General features: G+C 43.9%; 1 protein-coding gene across 1 annotated transcript in view; it reads right to left on the bottom strand.

Moving 5' to 3' along the window:
• Positions 1-24,609, bottom strand: part of LOC141098839 (progonadoliberin-2) — a 98,418-nt gene that overhangs the window by 34,295 nt on the left and 39,514 nt on the right. The window contains exon 2 of the mRNA XM_073586804.1: positions 21,405-21,628. The gene's annotated coding sequence lies outside the window, so the exon portion shown is untranslated. The remainder of the gene's footprint in view (positions 1-21,404; positions 21,629-24,609) is intronic.

Here is a 24,609-nt window from a genome sequence, read left to right as displayed (position 1 = left end):
CTAAAAAAATGCCATTTCCCCGCAAATATGGTGGTAATCCGCAGAGAAATAGTGTTTTAACCCTGTGCAGCCTCTTACAGGGAAATAATGAAGCTTTATTCTCTCTGCTGCCGGCTGGAGAGACCAACTCAGCTCTGCTACATCTGTGCATCATGAATGACAAGTAACGGAAGAGGATAGCGGACGCCCTGTGTGATTCTCCAGCCGCTGAAGGAGTACTACTCCCAGCATGTGCTTTGGCCGTCTGGGTATACTGGGAGTTGTAGTACTGCATCAGGTTGGGTGTTAATATCCCCAGCCGGTGACGCTGCTCTGTGCACTGTCCGCGGCGCAACATTACATAATTGGCGCCTCCTGACCTGACACATGACATCGATCATTCGTTCCCTAAAATGTCTGGCGCCTAAACGTCCCCTTATCACTCTGTGGAGTGGGGTGGGCAATAAATCACTGACGTAATACTGCAGAACTGCGACAATTTTATAGAATTATAAAAAAGTAAAAAATATAAAAAGAAAATAAAAAATATCCCAATATTTATTTAAAGAGCCCCAAATGTATCGCCTTAAAGGCAATGTCCATCTTTTAGCATCATTTCACTTTTAAGACTGTGTGTAGCCTCCACTAGGGGGAGCTCAGGAGCTTACAACATACTGACCTATTGTTATACACCTATCCAGCTCCCCCTGGTGGTTGCTACAGGTAGTAAGAATTTTATCATATAACCCTGGAGTTATGCAAAGGATTTGGGGCTCAGTATCAGAAAAATTAGGTTTCAAGCTTGAAAATAAAAGTAGAAATAATACAACAAAATAAGGACAATTATCTGACCATCTGGTGCCAATATTCTCCCTGCATTTTCAATATCACAAACGGACTTAAAAGCTTATTAGTGATGTAGCAGAGCTAAATGTGTTATTCACCTCTTCCTTCCTTGTACAGTAATAAAGCCGTACATAAGGCATTGTGACAAATGACAAACTCGGCTCTGCTACAACTTTGTTACACAATCATGTCACTGCCATTAATTTTTCGGTTCTTTGCAGCTTTTTTTTTATTCTTCATCCTGTTATGAATGTCTATCACGTCGGCTTACATTGAACCCTTGATTGCAGATTCTCACCTCCGTCCCTGATTGTTTTTTTATTGCATTTTCTGGAGCACTTCTCAAGTTCTATTATTTACTAGGAAGTTTTATCCTCAACCATTACCCCGACAGGTATATACTCTGGAATTATACCCCATAAAGGGCCCATGTCACCGATACTCAATGGGGACAACTGAGGGGTGAACAGATGCTCTGGAAAAAGTGGGAAAAAATAGGATTCCTCCATTGTTTTGGAGTATACAAACGTGGTCAAAATTGTTGGTACCCCTCGTTTAATGACAGACAAACCCACAATGGTGACAGAAATAACTTGAGTCTGATAAAAGTAATAATAAATCAAAAATCGATGAAAATGAACAATTGAATGTCAGACATTACTCTTCCACCATGCTTCGACAGAATTTCTTTTAAAAGTAAAACTCATGAAATACGCCTGGACCGAAATGATGGTAGCCTTAACATAATATTTTGTTGCACAACCTTTTGAGGCAATCACTGCAATCAAACGATTCCTGTAACTGTCAATGAGACTTCTGCACCTCTCGACAGGTATTTTGGCCCACTTCTCAAGAGCAAACTGCTCCAGTTGTCTCGTGTTTCAAGGTCGCCTTTTCTAGACGTGACATTTCAGCTCTTTCCACAGATGCTCAATAGGATTTAGGTTTAGGTTCATAGAAGACCACTTCAGAATAGTCCAATGTTTTCCTCTTCGCCATTCTTGGGTGTTTTGGGTCATTATCCTGTTGCCAGACCCATGACCTGTGACTGAGACCAAGCTTTCTGACACTGGGCAACACATTTTTCTCTAGAATCCCTTGATAGTCTTGAGATTCTAGACACTCTGTGCCAGACGCAGCAAAGTAGCCCCAGAACATAACAGCACCTCCTCCATGTTTCACAGTAGGGACAGTGTTCTTTTCTTGATATGCTTCATTTTTCCATCTGTGAACATAGAGCTGATGTGCCTTGCCAAAAAGTTCCATTTTTTTTTCTCATCTGTCCTATGGGACTTGCTCCCAGAAGCTTTGTGGCTTGTCAACATGTAGTTTGGCAAATTCCTGTCTGGCTTTTTTTATGATTTTTTTCAACAATGGTGTCCTCCTTGGTTGTCTCCCATGAACTTCACTTTGGCTCATACACTGATGGATGGTGCGGCCTGACACTTATGTTCCTTGACCTTGAAGTTCACCTTTAGTCTGTTTAGAAGTTTATCTGGGATCTTTTGTTACCATTTGTATTATCCGTCTCTTTGATTTGTCATCAATTTTCCTCTTTGGCCACGTCTAGGGAGGTCAGCTACAGTCCCATGGAGCTTAAATTTCTGAATAATATGTGCATCTGTAGTCACAGGAACCTCAAGCTGCTTGGAGATGGTCTTATAACTTTTACCTTTAACATGTTTGTCTATAATTTTCTTTCTAATCTCCTGAGACAGCTCTTTCCTTCGCTTCCTCTGGTCTATGTTGAGTGTGATACACACCATGTCACCACACAGCACAGAGAGTATCTGTAGCCTCTATACCGGCCTCTCACTCCAAGATTGTAGACACCTGTGATGCTAATTAGTGGCCACACCGTGATTTAACATGTCCCTTTCGTCACATTATTTTCAGGGGTGCCATCATTTCTGCCCAGGCCTATTTCATGAGTTTTATTTTTTTTCTAATTCTGTGGAAGCATGGTTAAAAAGCAATGTCTGACTTTTCATATATTTTTGTTTTATTATTACTTTTGTCAGATTCAAGTTATTTCTGTGACCATTGTGGGGTTTTCTGTCATTGAACGAAGGGTACCAACAATTTTGACCACGTGTGTAGTCTTTACAGCATTTATTGTTTGGTAAAAATAACCTGGTGATGTGATTCTCCCGGTCAGTACGATTTCGGCGATACCAAACATCTAGGATTTTTTTTTTAGTCCTCATAGAGGATTTTCTTTTATTCAAATTAAAAGTTGCTTTTTACAGGACCAGTAAAATCCTGGAGATCTCGGGAGTCTCCGCACACAAATGTCTTTTTATGTTTCCTGACTAAATTTGAGAACGGCAGCGTGTCAGTTCTTCCAGTGTTTTTCCACTCATAGAAAGAAATGAGAACGTAAAAGACTGCAAAAACACAACAAAAACAGGTTTTGCATTTTTGCAGCATTTCTTCCTGCATTTTTGGTGAATAAACTTAAAATGTAGAAAAATCACACAGGTCATCCGCACCAAGAACTGCAGCTACAAACGCTGCACAAGAAAACCTGCATTATGAATGCCAAGAAAGCAAGTTTTACTGTAGAAAAAACGCTGAATGTGAACACAGCCGAAGCAGGATTGAATCTACACCAAAAATTTTTCTACTGACAGCAAAAAAAAGAAAACTGCAATGAATTGAAACAGAACATATAATGAAAACATCACAGGTTTCTTGTAACCAGAAGACTTCAATATGGTGAGTGCAGCTCTGGAGTATAATACAGATTGTAACTCACATTCAATACAGGATCAGTAATGTATGTACACAGTGACTGCACCAGCAGAATAGTGAGTGCAGCTCTGGAGTATAATACAGGAGGTAACTCAGGATCAGTAATGTAATGTATGTACACAGTGACTGCACCAGCAGAATAGTGAGTGCAGCTCTGGGGTATAATACAGGATGTAACTCAGGATCAGTAATGTAATGTGTGTACACAGTGACTGCACCAACAGAATAGTGAGTGCAGCTCAGGGGTATAATACAGGAGGTAACTCAGGATCAGTAATGTAATGTGTGTACACAGTGACTGCACCAGCAGAATAGTGAGTGCAGCTCTGGAGTATAATACAGGAGGTAACTCAGGATCAGTAATGTAATGTATGTACACAGTGACTGCACCAGCAGAATAGTGAGTGCAGCTCTGGGGTATAATACAGGATGTAACTCAGGATCAGTAATGTAATGTGTGTACACAGTGACTGGACCAACAGAATAGTGAGTGCAGCTCAGGGGTATAATACAGGAGGTAACTCAGGATCAGTAATGTAATGTGTGTACACAGTGACTGCACCAGCAGAATAGTGAGTATAGCTCTGGGGTATAATACAGGATGTAACTCAGGATCAGTAATGTAATGTATGTACACAGTGACTGCACCAGCAGAATAGTGAGTGCAGCTCTGGAGTATAATACAGGATATAACTCAGGATCAGTAATGTAATGTGTGTACACAGTGACTGCACCAGCAGAATCGTGAGTGCAGCTCTGGGGTATAATACAGGATATAACTCAGGATCAGTAATGTAATGTGTGTACACAGTGACTGCACCAACAGAATAGTGAGTGCAGCTCAGGGGTATAATACAGGAGGTAACTCAGGATCAGTAATGTAATGTGTGTACACAGTGACTGCACCAGCAGAATAGTGAGTATAGCTCTGGGGTATAATACAGGATGTAACTCAGGATCAGTAATGTAATGTATGTACACAGTGACTGCACCAGCAGAATAGTGAGTGCAGCTCTGGGGTATAATACAGGAGGTAACTCAGGATCAGTAATGTAATGTGTGTACACAGTGACTGCACCAGCAGAATAGTGAGTGCAGCTCTGGGGTATAATACAGGATGTAACTCAGGATCAGTAATGTAATGTGTGTACACAGTGACTGCACCAGCAGAATAGTGAGTGCAGCTCTGGGGTATAATACAGGATGTAACTCATGATCAGTAATGTAATGTATGTACACAGTGACTGTACCAGCAGAATATTGAGTGCAGCTCTGGAGTATAATACAGGATGTAACTCAGGATCAGTAATGTAATGTGTGTACACAGTGACTGCACAAGCAGAATAGTGAGTGCAGCTCTGGAGTATAATACAGGATGTAACTCAGGATCAGTAATGTAATGTATGTACACATTGACGCCACCAGCAGAATAGTGAGTGCAGCTCTGGAGTATAATACAGATTGTAACTCACAATCAGTAATGTAATGCATGTACACAGTGACTGCACCAGCAGAATAGTGAGTGCAGCTCTGGAGTATAATACAGGATATAACTCAGGATCAGTAATGTAATGTGTGTACACAGTGACTGCACCAGCAGAATCGTGAGTGCAGCTCTGGGGTATAATACAGGATATAACTCAGGATCAGTAATGTAATGTGTGTACACAGTGACTGCACCAACAGAATAGTGAGTGCAGCTCAGGGGTATAATACAGGAGGTAACTCAGGATCAGTAATGTAATGTGTGTACACAGTGACTGCACCAGCAGAATAATGAGTATAGCTCTGGGGTATAATACAGGATGTAACTCAGGATCAGTAATGTAATGTATGTACACAGTGACTGCACCAGCAGAATAGTGAGTGCAGCTCTGGGGTATAATACAGGAGGTAACTCAGGATCAGTAATGTAATGTGTGTACACAGTGACTGCACCAGCAGAATAGTGAGTGCAGCTCTGGGGTATAATACAGGATGTAACTCAGGATCAGTAATGTAATGTGTGTACACAGTGACTGCACCAGCAGAATAGTGAGTGCAGCTCTGGGGTATAATACAGGATGTAACTCATGATCAGTAATGTAATGTATGTACACAGTGACTGTACCAGCAGAATATTGAGTGCAGCTCTGGAGTATAATACAGGATGTAACTCAGGATCAGTAATGTAATGTGTGTACACAGTGACTGCACAAGCAGAATAGTGAGTGCAGCTCTGGGGTATAATACAGGATGTAACTCATGATCAGTAATGTAATGTATGTACACAGTGACTGTACCAGCAGAATATTGAGTGCAGCTCTGGAGTATAATACAGGATGTAACTCAGGATCAGTAATGTAATGTATGTACACATTGACGCCACCAGCAGAATAGTGAGTGCAGCTCTGGAGTATAATACAGATTGTAACTCACAATCAGTAATGTAATGCATGTACACAGTGACTGCACCAGCAGAATAGTGAGTGCAGCTCTGGGGTATAATAAAGGAGGTAAGTCAGGATCAGTAATGTAATGTATGTACACAGTGACTGCACCAGCAGAATAGTGAGTGCAGCTCTGGAGTATAATACAGGATGTAACTCAGGATCAGTACAGGATCAGTAATGTAATGTATGTACACAGTGACTGCACCAGCAGAATAGTGAGTGCAGCTCTGGAGTATAATACAGGATGCAACTCAGGATCAGTAATGTAATGTATGTACACAGTGACTGCACCAGCAGAATATGGAGTGCAGCTCTGGGGTATAATACAGGATGTAACTCAGGATCAGTAATGTAATGTATGTACCCAGTGACTGTACCAGCAGAATAGTGAGTGCAGCTCTGGAGTATAATACAGGATGTAACTCAGGATCAGTAATGTAATGTACGTACACAGTGACTGCACCAGCAGAATAGTGAGTGCAGCTCTGGAGTATAATACAGGATGTAACTCAGGACCAGCACAGGATAAGTGTCACGACGCAGCTGTCGAGTGACCTGGGACCAGGGGCTCCTTCCCTGCCCCTAACACAAGGGGGCATGCTAGCTTGCCCTACTACCCGGGATACTTCTGAAGGTGAAGATGCCGTGGCTGCCACCCTTGCCTTATCTCCTGAGTTAGTCCTCCGTCTGTTCTCTTCCCCCACCCAGGGAAGAGGGGGCCAGGGGCGGGCTGGGCTGGGTGGCAGGGAGGCAAATGCCCCCCCGGGCCGCTCCCCCAGGCACACAGGTCAGGCCGGCAGCTTTCTCTGAGCTGTCGCTGTGCATAGCTGTCTTGCCTTGACAGCTGGGCAGCTCAGACTCTCTCCCTCCGCCCTCCCTGTACTTCTGGTCATGTGACATGGCTGTAGCTAGAATGTAGGGGCTCCTTGCAGGTCCTGAGCCCATACATTCTAGCTGTCTCAGACCTCTCAGTAGTGAATGTGCTAGGCTGTATGGGCTGCAGTCAGTTCCTCTCAGCAGCCCATACAGTCTAGCTGATTCACTACAGAAAATGATGGGGCTCCTTCCAGGTACAGTCTGCCATGACAAGAGGAGCTGCAGCTGTGCCTGCTGGGGATCACTGGTGAGGTAAGTAGTAAAAATGTTTTTTTCTTTAACAAATGAATTAAATGGGTGAGGGGGCTGCAAATGATGGAGGGAGCTGCATATAATGGAGGGGGGCTGCCAATGATGGAGGGGGGCTGCAAATAATGGAGGGGTGCTGGAAATGATGGAGCAGGGCTGAAAATAATGGAGGGGGCTGCAAATGATGGAGCAGGGCTGAAAATAATGGAGGGGGTGCTGGAAATGATGGAGGGGGTGCTGGAAATGATGGAGGGGGCTGCAAATGATGGAGGGGGCTGCAAATGATAGAGGGGGCTGCAAATGATGGAGGGGGTGCTGGAAATGATGGAGGGGGTGCTGGAAATGATGGAGGGGGTGCTGGAAATGATGGAGGGGGTGCTGCTGTGAAAATGATGGAGGGGGTACTGCAAATGAAGAAAGCGGGGCTGCCATTGATGAAGGGGGGCTGCAAATGATGGAGGAGTGCTGTAAATGATGGAAGGTGTGCTGGAAATGATGGAGGGGGCTGCAAATGATGGAGGGGGCTGCAAATGATGGAGGGGGCTGCCAATGATGGAGCGGGGCTGCCAATGATGGCGGGGGCTGCCAATGATGGAGGGGGTGCTGCAGTGCAAATGATGGAGGGGGTACTGCAAATGAAGAAAGCGGGGCTGCCAATGATGAAGGGGGGCTACAAATGCTGGAGAGGGTGCTAGAAATGATAAAGGGGGGGATGCAAATGATGGAGGGGGTGCTGGAAATGATAAAGTGGAGCTGCAAAATATTTTATTAAAGCAAAGAAGTGGAATATTCTTGAATGGCCAAGTCAGTTACCTGATCTCAACCCAACTGAGCATGCATTTCACTTGTTAAAGACTAAACTTCAGACAGAAAGGCCCACAAACAACAACTGAAAACCACCGCAGTGAAGGCCTGGCAGAGCATCAAAAAGGAGGAGACACAGCGTCTGGTGATGTCCATGAGTTCAAGACTTCATGCAGTCATTGCCAACAAAGGGTTTTCAACCAAGGACTAGAAATGAACATTTTATTTCATCTGTCCAATTACTTTTGTTCCCTTTAAAAACAGGGGGGCACATGTTAAGGAGCTGAAACTCCTAAACCCTTCATCCAAATTTAATGTGGATAACCTCAAATGAAAGCTGAAAGCCTGAACTTCAACTGCATCTGAATTGTTTTGTTTAAAATTCATTGTGGTAATGTCTAGAACCAAAATTAGAAAAATGCTGTCTCTGTCCAAATATATATGGACCTAACTGTATGTACCAGCCTGTTATTAAAGCCTGTTATCTCTGCGGCTTTAATGCAGCGGCCAGAGATAAGCAGGGCAAAAGCATTGCAACTGGAGGGCCACTGCCTCGTGATTGCCCCCCAGGCTGAAAAGTGCCAGCCAGCCCCTGGAGGGGGCGCTACTGTACACAACCCGACAAACAAGGGTTAACAGAAAACTCCAGGCATACAGAATATTCACTTACATATAACCGAGCAATGCACCGGGGTGTGGAGGTAGGGGAATAAACCAAAATAGAGAAGGATAGGGAATTGCCACACATACAAACCACACAACAGTCACAGATAACTCCTTCAACTCTCCTTCTCATACGAACGCGTTTCCCTCTGTTAGCCAGGCAGCAAATGCTAGCTCTGACGAGGACTAGTAACAAAACCCATATTATAAAGGGAAAAGGATTGGCTAACCGAGCTTAGCTGTGAGCACAGAGATTTCCAACATAGCCGATTAACCCCTGTTCTGCCAGAAGAAATAAACATTTAAAATGAAGGAGAAGTGCTATTTCTCAGTGCCAGAGTAATCAGACGCTGCGGTCTTCTGGCTCCACACTGTCGTGGTAACCCCGTGACAGTACCCCATCTTCTATGAGGGACCTCTGAACCAGGCCTATTGGGGTATGCTACGTGAAAAGCCCGGACCAGTCTGGCTGCATGAACATCAGATGCTGGTACCTACTTTCTCTCCTCAGGACCGTACCCCCCCCTTCAATGTACCAGATACTGAAGCGTCCGACGAACAACATGAGAATCCAAGATCTTTGCAATCTGAAACTCCAAGTTTCCACCAACAATGACAGGAGATAGTGGTAGAGGTGATGGTACTGAAGATGCAATGTATTTTTTGAGGAGAGATCGATGGAATACATTATGGATCGTAAAATCCATACAAGGTCCTACAATCCACAGTGAGCATGATGCAGTCCCTTCACCCCCAAGCACTCCTTCTGGTTTCGGGAGACTTCAATCATGTGTCTCCAGCATCCATACTACCCGGTTGCACACAGTATGTTACCTGCCTCACTAGAGACAACAAAATATTGGACTTGTTCTTTGTCAATGTGAGAGGGGCATATGCCTCGTCAGCCCTACCGCCCCTTGGAAGATTGTATCACAACTTAGTGCACCTCCAACCCGTGTACAAGCCACTTGTACAGAGAGAACCTGCTGTCACTCGCACAGTGAGGATATGGACTGAGGAGAGTGATGATGCTCTGAGAGACTGCTTTGAAACAACCACTTGGGAAGTGCTGCAAGATTCCTATGGTGATGACATGGATGGTCTCACACACTGTATAACGGACTGCATTAATTTTTGTGTAGACAACACGGTACCCACAAAAGTAGTGAGGTGCTTCTCTAACAATAAACCATGGATAAGCCCCGGAATAAAGGCTCTTCTCAAAGAGAAGAAGTTGGCCTTCAGATCAGGTGACAAGGGCAGGCTGAGAGAGGTGCAGAAAGATCTGAAGAATCTAATCAGGCAGGGAAAGGCTAATTATAAGAGAAAGATTGAACTGAAATTGTCACAGAAAAGTATTCATGAAGTCTGGGAGGGTCTAAAGTCTATATCTGGGCATAGACAGACTATCTCCAGGATGGTTGTAGAGAAAGAGGGGCTAAATGAACTTAATCTATTTAACAAATTTAATCACACACTGGCTGCTCCTGCCCCTGCATACCATTCACACCTCTCTGCTACAATAACCTCACCCCCTGCTGCAACTTGTCAACTGAGCCAGGGTCTGTTCCTCACAAGTACCCAGATTGCAAAAGAACTGGATACGATCAAAGTTTTGAAGGCTGCAGGTCCTGACGGCATCAGTGCAAGGCTAATCAGAACCTGCGGGCACCAGCTGAGTAAGATCATTACATATCTGTTCAATATGAGCCTGAGAATAGGTACAGTACCACAACTGTGGAAATTATCGTGTGTGGTACCAGTTCCGAAGAAACCTTATCCGAAAGACCTTAATGACTATAGAGCTTTAGCATTGACATCACATCTGATGAAGGTACTAGAGAGATTGGTTCTCACACGTCACCGTCCTCTAGTGAGCTCGGATATGTACCCTCTCCAGTTTGCCTACAGGCCGGGCATGGTGTGGATGATGCCATTATCCACCTTCTAGATAGGACTCTCTCTCACCTGGAGAAACCTGGGAACACTGTGAGAATAATGTTCTTCGATTTCTCTAGTGCTTTTAATACCATACAGCCAGGTCTACTGAGAGACAAGCTGGGCCTTGTTGGCGTGGACCTCCAACTCTCCACCTGGATCCTTAACTACCTCACGAACCGACCTCAGTTTGTAAAGGTTCAGGACAGTGTGTCAGACACGGTGATCTGCAATACAGGGGCACCTCGAGGTACAGTTCTTGCCCCTTTTCTCTTCACACTGTACACTGCAGATTTTAAGTGCAACTCATCTAGCTGCTACTTGCAGAAGTATTCTGATGACTCTGCAATAGTAGGCCTCATCACAGGAGGAGATGAAAGAGAGTACAGAGATACTAACCAAGCTTTTGTGGAGTGGTGTCAGAGGAACCACCTTAGGATTAATTCCGGGAAGACCAAGGAATTGGTGGTGGACTTTCGCAAGGGAAAAAATCCACCAGTAGTGGTGAACATTCAGGGAAATGACATTGAGATAGTCGACACCTATAAGTACCTTGGTGTGATCCTCAATAATAAGCTTGACTGGGCCCATCACTTGGATGCAGTGTACAGGAAGGGCCACAGTAGGCTTTATCTGCTCAGAAGGCTGAGAGCCTTTGGAGTTAGGGGGGCACTCCTTGCATCCTTCTTCAACTCTGTTGTGGCATCAGTCATCTTCTTTGGTGTGGCGTGCTGGGGTAGTGGCATATCAACCAGGGACAGGAATAGGCTGGACAAACTGATTAGAAGGGCCAGCTCTGTCCTGGGATGCCCCCTTGATCCAGTTCAGGAAGTAGGCGACAGGAGGATACTGGCCAAGGTGAGCTACATGGTGCAGAATGATTCCCATCCCATGCATGAGACCGTGACAAAGATGTGCAGTACTGTCAGTGACCGGCTACTTCATCCTAAATGTGAGAGGGAGCGTTATCGAAAGTCCTTCCTTCCTGCTGCAGTTAGGCTGTATAACCAGCACTGTCCAAAATGGAGAACGACCCAAACAGTGAACTGATAGACCCAAAGTTGTGATAGTCCGGTTATATCTTTTTTTTTCGTATGTACCTACCTACTGTCAATGTAATGCCTTTATGCATCTGTATCTGTACTTGTTCCAGCCTTGCTGCTGTAATGCTCTGAATTTCCCCATGGTGGGACGATTAAAGGATTATCTTTCCAGATCGGAGCATATAGACGCCATAACTACCCCTGTTTGAAGAATAGGAACCGGTTCACAATTATCTCTTTCCCCAGGAAAGTAACGGGATAAGGCATCTGCCTTAATATTTTTGTTCCCCAGGCTATATGTGACTAGAAAGTTAAACCTGACAAAGAACAATGCCCACCTTGCCTGTCAAGGTGTTAGACGTTTCGCCGATTCCAAACATTATAGATTCTTATGATCCGTGATCACCATAACTGGGTGAACCGCTCCCTCCAAAAAATAACACCACGCTTCATAAGCTCATTTGATAGCTTAGAGTTCCCTGTTACCAATGTCATAATTTTTCTCTGCAGGTGACAGCTTTTTAGAAAAATAAGCAGATGGTTGCCATTTACCAGGAGAGGCACCCTGCGACAACACAGCCCCTACTCCCACCCCAGACGCATCGACCTCAACGATAAAAGGCTGAGAGATATCAGGCTGAATAAGGATCGGCACAGAAGAGAAACACCTCTTCAACGTATCAAATGCCTCCTGGGCAGGACTGGACCATTTGGAGAAGTCGTCCCCTTCCTGGTCATATCCGTAAGAGGTTTGGCTACTACCGAAACGTTCTTTATGAATTTATGGTAGTAGCTGGCAAAACCTAAAAACTTTTGTAACTCCTTCAACTCCTCAGGATGGTTCTAATCCAATACCGCCCAGACTTTTGCCGGATCCATGCGAAAACTGGTGGAAGACAACACATATTCTAGGAAAAGGGATCTCCTCAAACTTCTCAGGTTTAACATATAATTTATTGTCTCGGAGTATATGTAAGACCTGCCTGACATGTACATGGTGTGACTCAAGGTCAGGTGAATAAATTAATATGTCATCCAGATAGATAACTACGAATCTGCCTACCAGGTGACTAAAAATGTCATTTATAAAGTGTTGAAAGACGGCGGGTGCGTTTGTCAACCCGAAAGGCATCACTAGGTTCTCTGGCGTATTGAACGCAGCCTTCCACTCATCCCCCTCTTTAATGCAGATGAGATTATACGCCCCTCTGAAGTCCATCTTAGAGAACCATTTTGCCCCTACAATTTGATTAAAGAGGTCCGGAGTGAGAGGGACAGTGATCGACAGTGATCGTATTAAGTTATTAGAAATCCAGACAAGGGCGTAACCCCCATCTTTTTTCTTTACAAAAAAGAATTGATCGGCAATGGGGGATGAGGATTGTCTGATATGACTTTTAGCCAGGCTTTCCATGAAGTAGTCCTTCATGGCCTGCCTTTCTGGACCAGAGATATTATAGAGTCTGCTCTTGGGCAGCTTGGCGCCAGGAACAAGATTAAGGCCATGTGCACACGATGCAGATTTGCAGCGTTTCCGCAGCGGATTTTACCGCGCAGAAACGTTGCATATCCGCATTGTGATGTACAGTACCTTTAAAATGAATGAAAAAAAAAAACGCTGTGCAGACGCTGCGGATTTTTCCGCGCGGTTTTCCTGCGGTACAAAATCCGCAGCATGTTACTTCTTTTGTGCGGTTTTCTATCTCCCCTGTCACCAAATCCGCAGGGGGAAGACCGCAATGGAAAACCGCACAAAAACCGCATGAAAACCGCGTGAAAAATGGAAGAAATCCGCAGGAAAAATGCAGGTCATTTGACCTGCGGTTTTCTTCCATTCTGCACGGAAAAATCTGCAGGGCTCAAAACTCCGTCTGCACTCAGCCTTATGGCGCAATCATAGGGACAATGGAGAGGGAGTTCTTCACTCCCCTGCTCAGAGAACACATCCCCAAAATCCGACAGGTAACTTCACAGACTGGGTATCCACCCTAGCAAACTGGGGTACCCAAGCAGTGTCCTTGACAATACACACTCCCTTTTACTACTTCCTGAGTATGTCGGTCTACCACAGGATTGTGCAGAGCGAACCAAGGAAGTTCCAGTACCACGGGCGAGGGCAGACCCTCTAGCACATAACAGTCCAACACCTCAGTGTGCATGGCCCCCACTTGAAGCTGTAAATCTCAAAACAACTTGAGTAAAATGCCTCTGTCTCAAGGGAGCGGTGCCGATGGGGATTATGGGTATGGGTCTGGGCAGATTATGTGGGATGAGGCCTTGGACCTAGACAAACCTAGCGTCGATCAAATTAAACCCCACCCCACTGTCCAGAAATGCAAACACGTCTACCTTAAATCCACCCAGGTGGACTACAGCTGGTAGGAAAAATTGTGTCCTACCCACAGAGGAGATGAGGACACTTCTCCGATCCGGGCCTCTTAGTTTTCCTGGCAGTTGTTTATCATGTGATCGGGAAGGACACGTGCCCAAGAAATGGCCCTTTTTACCACAATTCAAACACACTCCCCCTTTACGCCGGACAACAGACAATTTACCAGAGTGAGTTACCGCACCCACCCACATGGGTTCTTCAATAGGCCCGGTACTGACCTCCCTTGACCCCGGCCCTCCCGCACAAAGAGGTGACTCCCTATGTCTCTGACAAAGACGGAGATCAACCCGGATCACCAGAGACATGGCCAACTCAAAGTAGTCAGGAGTCTTATACAGAAATGAGGCATCCTTCACCCTTACTGCAAGCCCCTTACAGAACTGACTACGGAGGGTGGGGTCATGCCACTTGGTATCCGTGGCCCACCTCCAGAACTCAGAGCAATATTCCTCCACCGGCCGGTCTCCTTGCTGAAGTTAGCATAGTGTAAACTCAGCTAAGGAGATGCGATCTGAGTCATCATATATAAGGCCCAGTGCCAGAAAAAATCCTCCCACTGTCTGAAGCGACTGAGAGGCGGGAGAGAAGATGCCCATGCTTGGAGGTCCCCCTGAAGGAGCGAGATTACTATGCCCACACATTGCTCCTCTGTACCTGAGGAAACCGGACGTAACCTGAAGTGCAGTTTACAGGCCTCTCGGAAAACAACAAACGTCACACTCCCCAGAGAACCTGTCAGGGCTCCACTATGGTTTGCTGGGGAGATGGGAGTCCCACACCAGATGTATAAGGGTGCTTCAAAACCACCATGTGTAAATCTGCCACATCTAGACTGAGCTGCTGCAATTGCCCTGTCAGGGCAGCGATTAGATATGTAACGCAGTGACACCAACAGAATAGTGAGAGCAGCTCTGGAGTATAATACAGGATGTAACTCAGGATCAGTAATGTAATGTATGTACACAGTGACTGCACCAGCAGAATAGTGAGTGCAGCTCTGGGGTATAATACAGGATGTAACTCAGGATCAGTACAGGATCAGTAATGTAATGTATGTACAAAGTGACTGCACCAGCAGAATAGTGAGTGCAGCTCTGGAGTATAATACAGGATGTAACTCAGGATCAGTACAGGATCAGTAATGTAATGTATGTACACAGTGACTGCACCAGCAGAATAGTGAGTGCAGCTCTGGGGTATAATACAGGAGGTAACTCAGGATCAGTAATGTAATGTATGTACACAGTGACTGCACCAGCAGAATAGTGAGTGCAGCTCTGGAGTATAATACAGGAGGTAACTCAGGATCAGTAACATAGTAACATAGTTATTAAGGTTGAAGGCAGACTTTAAGTCCATCTAGTTCAACCCATATCCTGTCCTAACATGTTGATCCAGAGGAAGGCAAAAAAAACCCATGTGGCAAACAGTAAGCTTCACATTGGGGAAAAAAATTCCTTCCCGACTCCACATACGGAATCAGACTAGCTCCCTGGATCAACACAATATTAAGGAAACTAGTGTATATACTCTGTAATATTATACTTTTCAAGAAAGGCATAAAGACCCTTCTTAAATTTTAGTAGGGAATCAGTCATTACAACATCATATGGCAGAGAGTTCCATAGTCTCACTGCTCTTACAGTAAAGGATCCGCGTCTGTGAGTATGCTTAAACCTTCTTTCCTCCAGACGTAGAGGATGCCCAGAACTGTACATTGTATCCTAAGTGTGGTCGCACTAGTGACTAATTAGAGGTAAAATTATGTTCTCCTCATGAGCGTCTATGCCTCTTTTAATGCATCCCATTATTTTATTTGCCTTTGCAGCAGCTGCCTGACACTGGCCACTAAATGTGAGTTTGTCATCCACCCATACACCCAGGTCTTTTTCAGTGACAGTTTTGCCCAGTGCTTTACAATTAAGCACATAATTATACATTTTATTCGATCTGCTCAAGTGCATGACCTTACATTTATCCCCATTAAAGCTCATTTGCCATTTACCAGCCCAAGCTTCTAGTTTACATAAATCCTCCTGTAATATAAAATTGTCCTCCTCTGTATTGATTACCCTGCAGAGTTTAGTGTCATCTGCAAATATTGAAATTCTACTCTCTATGCCCCCTATAAGGTCATTAATAAATATGTTAAAAAGAAGCGGGCCCAAAACTGACCCCTGTGGTACCCCACTGCTAACCGTGACCCAGTCCGAATGTGCACCATTAATAACCACCCTTTGTTTCCTATCCCTGAGCCAGCTCTTAACCCACCTACACATATTTTCCCCTATCCCCATTGTTCTCATTTTATGTATCAACCTTTTGTGTGGCATCGTATCAAAAGCTTTTGAAAAGTCCATGTACACCACGTCCACTGCATTCCCTTGGTCCAGTCTGGAACTTACCTCTTCATAAAAGCTTATCAGATTAGTCTGACAGGAACGGTCCCTTGTAAACCCATGTTGATATTGGGTCATGAGGTTATTCTTCTCCAGATACTCCAGTATAGTATCTCTTAGAAAACCCTCCAGGATTTTACCCACAGTTGAGGTTAAACTTACTGGCCTATAATTTCCAAGTTCAGTTTTTGTCCCCTTATTGAATATTGGCACCACATTTGCTATACGCCAGTCCTGTGGTACAGACCCTGTTATTATGGAATCCTTAAAGATTAAAAATAGCGGTCTATCTATGACTGTGCTTAATTCCTGCAGTACTCGGGGGTGTATCCCATCCGGGCCCGGGGATTTGTCAATATTAGTGATTTTTAGACGCCGCCGTACTTCCTGCTGGGTTAAGCAGTAATGTATGTACACAGTGACTACACCAGCACAATAGTGAGTGCAGCTCTGGGGTATAATACAGGATGTAACTCAGGATCAGTACAGGATCAGTAATGTAATGTACGTACACAGTAACTGCACCAGCAGAATAGTGAGTGCAGCTCTGGAGTATAATACAGGAGGTAACTCAGGATCAGTACAAGATCAATAATTTAATGTATGTACACAGTGACTGCACCAGCAGAATAGTGAGTGCAATTCTGGAGTATAATACAGTATGTAACTCAGGATCAGTAATGTATGTACACAGTGACTGCACCAGCAGAATAGTGCGTGCAGCTCTGGGGTATAATACAGGATGTAACTCAGGATCGGTACAGGATCGCTCCCGGTTGTAAACTATTTAACCCCCAGATATGGATTACTGTGTGGAACTTTTTGCCGGACAGGTATGTTATATTGTTGTTATTTTATGTTTTATTCTTTACAGAAGATCAAGGGCTTCGTTTGGATTTAGCAGAAGAATAAAGATGGCAAAACTGTGTGTTCTTTTATTTCATTAAAATACTTTATTCTGCCTGTGTGTGTGTTTAACCCTTTACAAACTTAAGGATTAGTAATGGAAAGGTGTTTTATTGACACCTCTCCATTACTAAGCCAGGATTACTGTCACCGTACAATACAAAGGTAACATTAACTCCTTATTACCCCATATGCCACCGCTACAGGGAAGTGGGAAGAGTCTTTTCTGGGGTGGCTGGGGGCAGATATTTTTAGCCAGAAGGGGGGCAATAACCATTGTCTCTCTCTAGGTTATTAATATCTACCCCAGCTTTCCCTCTCTGGCACAGAAATTGCGCGGGAGCCCACGCCAGTTTTTTCCGTGAATCCATTCTTTTAGTAAATACATACAGCTCCCAAATTTTACACACATACTACTAACAGTATTAGACACTGACATATATAAATCTCACTGTTCTGCAATGGTTTAATGTATGTAAACCATGTCTCCCATCCTGTCGGGTTCTGCAGTGATTTTACAGAAGCCGCCAAATGAATTATCGGCTATTCTGCTATATACCTCTGTATGAAATATAAATATATATATATATATATAATATATATATATATATATATATATATATATATATGTGTCTCACTGACATATACTGTATATATATATATATATACATACACACACACACATACACCTATACTATGTGTATATTTCTATTCTATCTATTCTATTGTAAGCTGTCAGTGTGATTTTACTGTACACCGCACATGAATTGCCAACTTTTCAAAGGACACCTGTGCGTATTTCTCGCAAGTCACACTAATGGTCCATGTGGTGTGTGTTTTTCTCGCACCCATAGACTTGCATTGGCGAGTCTCAGCCAAGATACGGTGGAAATAGCAGCATGCTGCAATTTATATCGCACGCATAATACGGCTGAGAAAAAAATGATGATGTGAGCTGCCCCATAGATTAACATTGGTCCGAGGGCTATGCGATTTTTTTCTCGCATAGCAATCATCCATATTCCTCTGTAGTGTGAGGCCGGCCTAACACCGTGATCACAGCTTTCCTTCACTCTGGAGAGCAGTGCTTTTTTTGCGCCGGTACGCGACGGTACGGCGTACCGGAAAATCTGAAGGTGCTGCTGCACACCTTAAAATAATAAAGCATTCATTCTTACCCTCCGTCGCTCTGTCAACGCTGCCGTCCTCCAGTACCTGCTTCTTCCTGCTTGTACCTGGCTATGACTGGCGCAGCAGCAATGACGTCATCGCTGCTGCGCCTGTCACATGACGCCGGCGAAAGCAGGAAGAAGCAAGGACTGGCAGCAGTGGCGGAGGGTAAGAATGAATAGTTCATTATTTTAAGGTGTGCGGCAGCATGAAGGCTGTAACCTGTGATGGGGGCTGTATACCACTGATGGGGGGCTGTATACCACTGATGGGGGGGCTGGTCTGTTTTGGTTTGATTCGTTTAAATCGTCGTTTATATTAGTGTTTTATGAAGGTTTGTACGAGTTCATTGTGTTTTGTTTCGTGAAACTTGTCTTAGATGGATAAAATAACGCAGTAAAGAACGAACTCGAGACGTCGTGGCTGATGAAAATTTGGTTGAAATTTGGCGTTTCTTATAGAATACAGCCTAGGTAAATTGGTTATGGAATACGAGAACCATATTTTGCAAGTGAAAAAAAAACGTTTATACAGTATTAGTCATTTTTTATTTTTCTTTTGCGATCTGAATTCCATAATTTTTGATTGAAATTAGAGTACAGACTACAGTACTGAATAATGAGAAATTAATCAGAAATGCGTACCGGCAAATTTTTTTTTTTACAAAAAAAGCCCTGCTGGAGAGTATAACGTTAGAGGGCAATGCAGAACTACAGCTCCCAGCTAGCAGAGCACTGTGGTACTTGTAGTCCTACAGCGGCAGATAACCCACACTTTCCTGACTATACCACTAGAGACAAATGACATAAAAAAACTGAGGGCACATCCTAGTCTGATATTGTTATTAGCCAGTAGTTCACATGAGGCAGTTAGGCTAGTTTCACACTAGCGTTTATTCCATGCAGCGCGGGGCCGCCCCCTGCCGGCTCCCTGCCCGCCCCATCCGGTCATCGCCACCTACTATCGCACATGGCTGCATGCGATCTGCGCACTCTATCTTTAGCATAGGGTGCGCAGATCGTGCGCTAGCCATGCGCTAGTAGGATTTTAGCGTGCGCTGTGCACTTTTGAAGGTGCGCCGAACGCAGGATGTTGCATTTTGGTGCGCACCTTCAAAAGTCCGCAGCACATGCTAAAATCCTACTAGCGCTCGGCCAGCGCACGATCTGCGCACCCTATGCTAAAGATAGGGTGCGCAGATCGCATGCAGCCATGTGCGATAGTAGGCGGCGATGACCGGATGGGGCGGGCAGGGAGCCGGCAGGGGGCGGGGCTTAGCGGCACCGTGCGCTGCATGGAATAGACGCTAGTGTGAAACTAGCCTAAGAATAGGGACCCGTTCAATGAGATCACCTTGACGTTGGTGAATGGGCTCACATCTTTTGGCCAAATTTTGTGCCAAGTATCTCATATGTTTTTTCTAAATTCCAAAAGCCATTATGCTATTCACATTTCATATATTTCATATTTGATATGCCTTAATGCAATGGAGTGCAACCATTTCCTTCTTTTGATCTATACCACTAGAGACGTTACAGTGTCATTACATTCCTAAATATCTGCAATTCATCTTTCCAATGTCTCCACTGTCGGCAGATCCTGTCACCCCGATCGCCCTCCGTCCTGAGAGGCCGCATCATCCCCTCCCGTCCCTTTAAACAGGTATAACGAAGGTCGAAAGCGTAAAAGATTGAACATTCCCAGCATCGTTCACGTGCGGAAAATGATAAAGTGTAAACTCAGAGAGAAAGGATCAGTGTCGAGATCGTCCCCAGGGAGTGTGGGCGCTCATGAGGCATCATAGTAATAATATATCAGAGGGATAGGACAGCGAATGGTTAATCTCTATAATCTCCGAGCCCGTACACCCACCGTGCAAATGCCGCCACATCAAACACCGTCATCTCCTATAGAAGAGGCAGCAGGGTTTAGTTTGTCGCTTGCTACAATCAAGGTGTGCAATAGTGCATTTGAATTATAAAGATGTAGCAGAGACGAGTTTGTTATTTGGCTCAGTTCCTGCTCATAGCATGATTTCTAATGATGTTGCAGTGCTGGATTTGTCACTTGGCACAACTACTAATCTGCACTATATACGAAATGTATAGTTTAATGGTATCTATATAGGTAGAGATGTAGCAGGGCTGACTTTGTTCTTTGGTGCAACTCATGTTTATATCACACTCTAATCTTTTCAGGAAAACTAACAGGTTTTTAGCATACATTTAATATAATGCTGGGACCCCACTGAGGTGAACAATGAGGGTCCCCAAAATGCTGTTTCTGCAAGTCCAATGCAAGTGTATGGATAGAACCATACCTGCGGAACAGCAGAGCTAAATTTGCCGAGGTAGCAGAGCTGAGTTTGTATAATCGTACTAATTATCACACTTTGATAGTAAAGAACCGAAAAAAATCTATTAAATTCTCTCATTCTATCATTGCTATGTTCTACGTTAATATTCTGGGTCTCTCCATAATAAGGAAACATTTATAAGTTACTCTCATATCTGTATGTGAGGTGACATAGCAGGGCTGAGTTTGCGTTTTGGTCTATCTATAGAAATGCAGGAAAATGACGACAAATGAAACAGTTCGCAAAAATGAAATATTCCAAATATCTATCAAGCAGAGCTGACTTTGTCATGGACACAACCCATTGTCGTATTGCACTAGTGATTTTTACGAATCGATGGAGGAAAAAATTCCAATTGTCACGAAGCGCAACAGAAGAAAATCGTAAGAAAAATATGACCCTGCCGCAAAGATGCAGCAGCGCTGACTGTGTGACGTGGCATCGGCTTCACATATCTCTGTCCTAATGAAAAGGGATTAACTAAGTTTTCATACAGATTACAGATAAGGTGTCACAATTCACAAAAGGAAAAGTTCAGTAACACATTCAGCTCTGCTACATCTGTGCACTGTCACATGCAGTGAGGTGGGCACGTACCTTGCAGGCGTCTGCTCAGATCCTCCAGACTTCTCTGAGTGGTGAGCTCCTGCCCTGGGTATTTATCCGCTGCGCCTGGGTGAGGACGACTGCCCAGGATCTGCCTCCTGCTGACGTCTGGGGTCTGACTAGTGACACCACCAGGTCTCAGTCACATCACCTGCCATCATCTCTCCGGTTGCTGGGGGGGCTCCAGAGCCGCTCCCCCCTCTTCCATCTGGAGTCTGCAACAGTTTACATAGGAGATAAAGCTGCAATGTCTGTACATGTGAACGTGGGGCAAGACCAGAGGCAGACAGCTCCTGAAATACATCACACGCTGATCTCATATATAACTACAGTTAGGTCCATATATATTTGGACAGAGACAACATTTTTCTAATTTTGGTTCTAGACATTACCACAATGACTTTTAAACAAAACAATTCAGATGCAGTTGAAGTTCAGACTTTCAGCTTTCATTTGAGGGTATCCGCATTAACATTGGATACCCTGGAGAAGTGGAGAAGTGGGCAGCAACTAACAGAATGGTTTTTAACAGGGAAAAATGCAAAGTACTACATCTGGGCAATAAAAATGAAAAAAGCATATACAGAATGGGAGGAATAGGGCTAAGCAACAGCACATGTGAAAAAGACTTGGGTATACTAATAGATCACAGACTGAATATGAGTCAACAGTGTGATGCAGCAGCAAAAAAGGCAAATGCAATTCTAGGATGTATTAACAGAAACATACAGTCTAGATCACGTGATGTCATTATTTCCCTCTACTCCTCTTTGGTCAGACCTCATCTGGAATATTGTGTCCAGTTTTGGGCACCACATTTTAAAAAAGACATCAACAAACTGGAGCAAGTTCAGAAAAGAGCGACCAGAATGGTGACCGGTCTGCAAACCCTGTCTTATGAGGAAAGGTTGCAGGATTTGGGAATGTTTAGTTTGCAAAAGAGAAGACTGAGAGGAGACTTAATAGCTGTCTACAAATATCTAAAGGGCTGTCACACTGTAGAAGGATCAACTTTATTCTAATTTGCACAAGGAAAGACTAGAAGCAATGGGATGAAACTGATTGGGAGGAGACACAGATTAGATATTAGAAAAAACTTTTTGACAGTTAGAGTGATCAATGAGTGGAACAAGCTGCCATGAGAAGTGGTGAGTTCTCCTTCAATGGAAGTCTTCAAAGAGAGGCTGGACAGACATCTGACTGGGATGATTTAGCGAATCCTGCTTTGAGCAGGGGGTTGGACCAGATGGCCCAGGAGGTCCCTTCCAACTCTACGATTCTATGATTCTATGGATGAAGGGTTTAGGAGTTTCAGCTCCGTAACATGTGCCTCCCTGTTTTTTAAAGGGACCAAAAGTAATTGGACAGATTAAATATTTGTAAATTAAATGTTCATCTCTAGTACTTGGTTGAAGACCCTTTGTTGGCAATGACTGCCTGAAGTCTTGAACTCATGGACATCACCAGACGCTGTGTTTCCTCCTTTTTGATGCTCTGCCAGGCCTTCACTGCGGTGGTTTTCAGTTGCTGTTTGTTTGTGGGCCTTTCTGTCTGAAGTTTAGTCTTTAACAAGTGAAATGCATGCACAATTGGGTTGAGATCAGGTGACTTCAATGGCAATTTCTCGGATGGGTTTTTTCTGTTTTTGCAGCTTAAGGATGGCTTGTTTCACCTGCATGGAGAGCTTCACAGCAAAACCTTCCAAATGCAAGCACCACACCTCAAATCAACACCAGGCCTTTTATCTGCTTAATTGAGAATGACATAACGAAGGGATTGCCCACACCTGTCCATGAAATAGCTTTGGATTCAATTGTCCAATTACTTTTGGTCCCTTTGAAAACAGGGTGCCACATGTTAAGGAGCTGAAACTCCTAAACCCTTCATCCAATGTGAATGTGGATACCCTCAAATGAAAGCTGAAAGTCTCAACTTCAACTGCATCTGAATTGTTTTGTTTAAAATTCATTGTGGTAATGTCTAGAACCAAAATTAGAAAAGTGTTGTCTCTGTCCAAATATATATGGACCTAACTGTATATAATCTATTATAACAGTATTTCCTATGTACAAGAATCAAACTACTATAATACTGCCCCTATGTACAAGAAATAACTACTATAATACTGCTCCTATGTACAAGAATATAACTACTATAATACTGCTCCTATGTACAAGAATATAACTACTATAATACTGCCCCTATGTACAAGAATATAACTACCATAAGGGTATGTGCACACACTGCAGATTCACCTGCGGGTTTTTTCCCGCGGAACCGCAGGTAAAACCGCAGGTAAAGTGACCTGTGGTTTTGCTGCGGTTTGGCCTGCGGTTTTGCCCTGCGGTTTGACACCTGGACAATGGAATAGGTGGCAAACCGCAGCAGAATCCGCAGAAACAATTGACATGCTGCAGAAAAAAAAACGCAGCTTTTCCGCAGGTAAAAAACCGCAGCGTGAGCACTGCGGTTTTGAAAACCCATAGGCTAACATGGTAAAGTACCATGTCTGCGGAACTGCTGCAGTTCTGCAGGGCCAAAACCGCAGCAAAACCGCAGCGTGTGCACATACCTTAATTCTGCCCCTATGTACAAGAATATAACTACCATAATACTGCCCCTATGTACAAGAATATAACTACTATAATACTGCCCCTATGTACAAGAATATAACTACTATAATACTGCCCCTATGTACAAGAATATAACTGCTATAATACTGCCTCCTATGGACAAGAATATAACTACTATAATACTGCCCCTATGTACAAGAATATAACTGCTATAATACTGCCTCCTATGCACAAGAATATAACTACTATAATACTGCCCCTATGTACAAGAATATAACTGCTATAATACTGCCTAATATGTACAAGAATATAACTACTATAATACTGCCCCCTAAGGACAAGAATATAACTGCTATAATACTGCCTCCTATGCACAAGAATATAACTACTATAATACTGCCCCTATGTACAAGAATATAACTGCTATAATACTGCCTCCTATGTACAAGAATATAACTACTATAATACTGCCCCCTAAGGACAAGAATATAACTGCTATAATACTGCCTCCTATGTGCAAGAATATAACTACTATAATACTGCCCCTATGTACAGGAATATAACTGCTATAATACTGCCTCCTATGCACAATAATATAACTACTGTAATACTGCCCCCTATGT

This window comes from Dendrobates tinctorius, unplaced genomic scaffold, assembly GCF_039654945.1.
Source record: "Dendrobates tinctorius isolate UK_male_01 unplaced genomic scaffold, ASM3965494v1 ptg000095l, whole genome shotgun sequence".
NCBI lineage: Eukaryota > Metazoa > Chordata > Amphibia > Anura > Dendrobatidae > Dendrobates > Dendrobates tinctorius.
The sequence above is the reverse complement of the archived record's forward strand: the minus strand, read 5'-3'. Positions and strand labels throughout refer to the sequence as shown.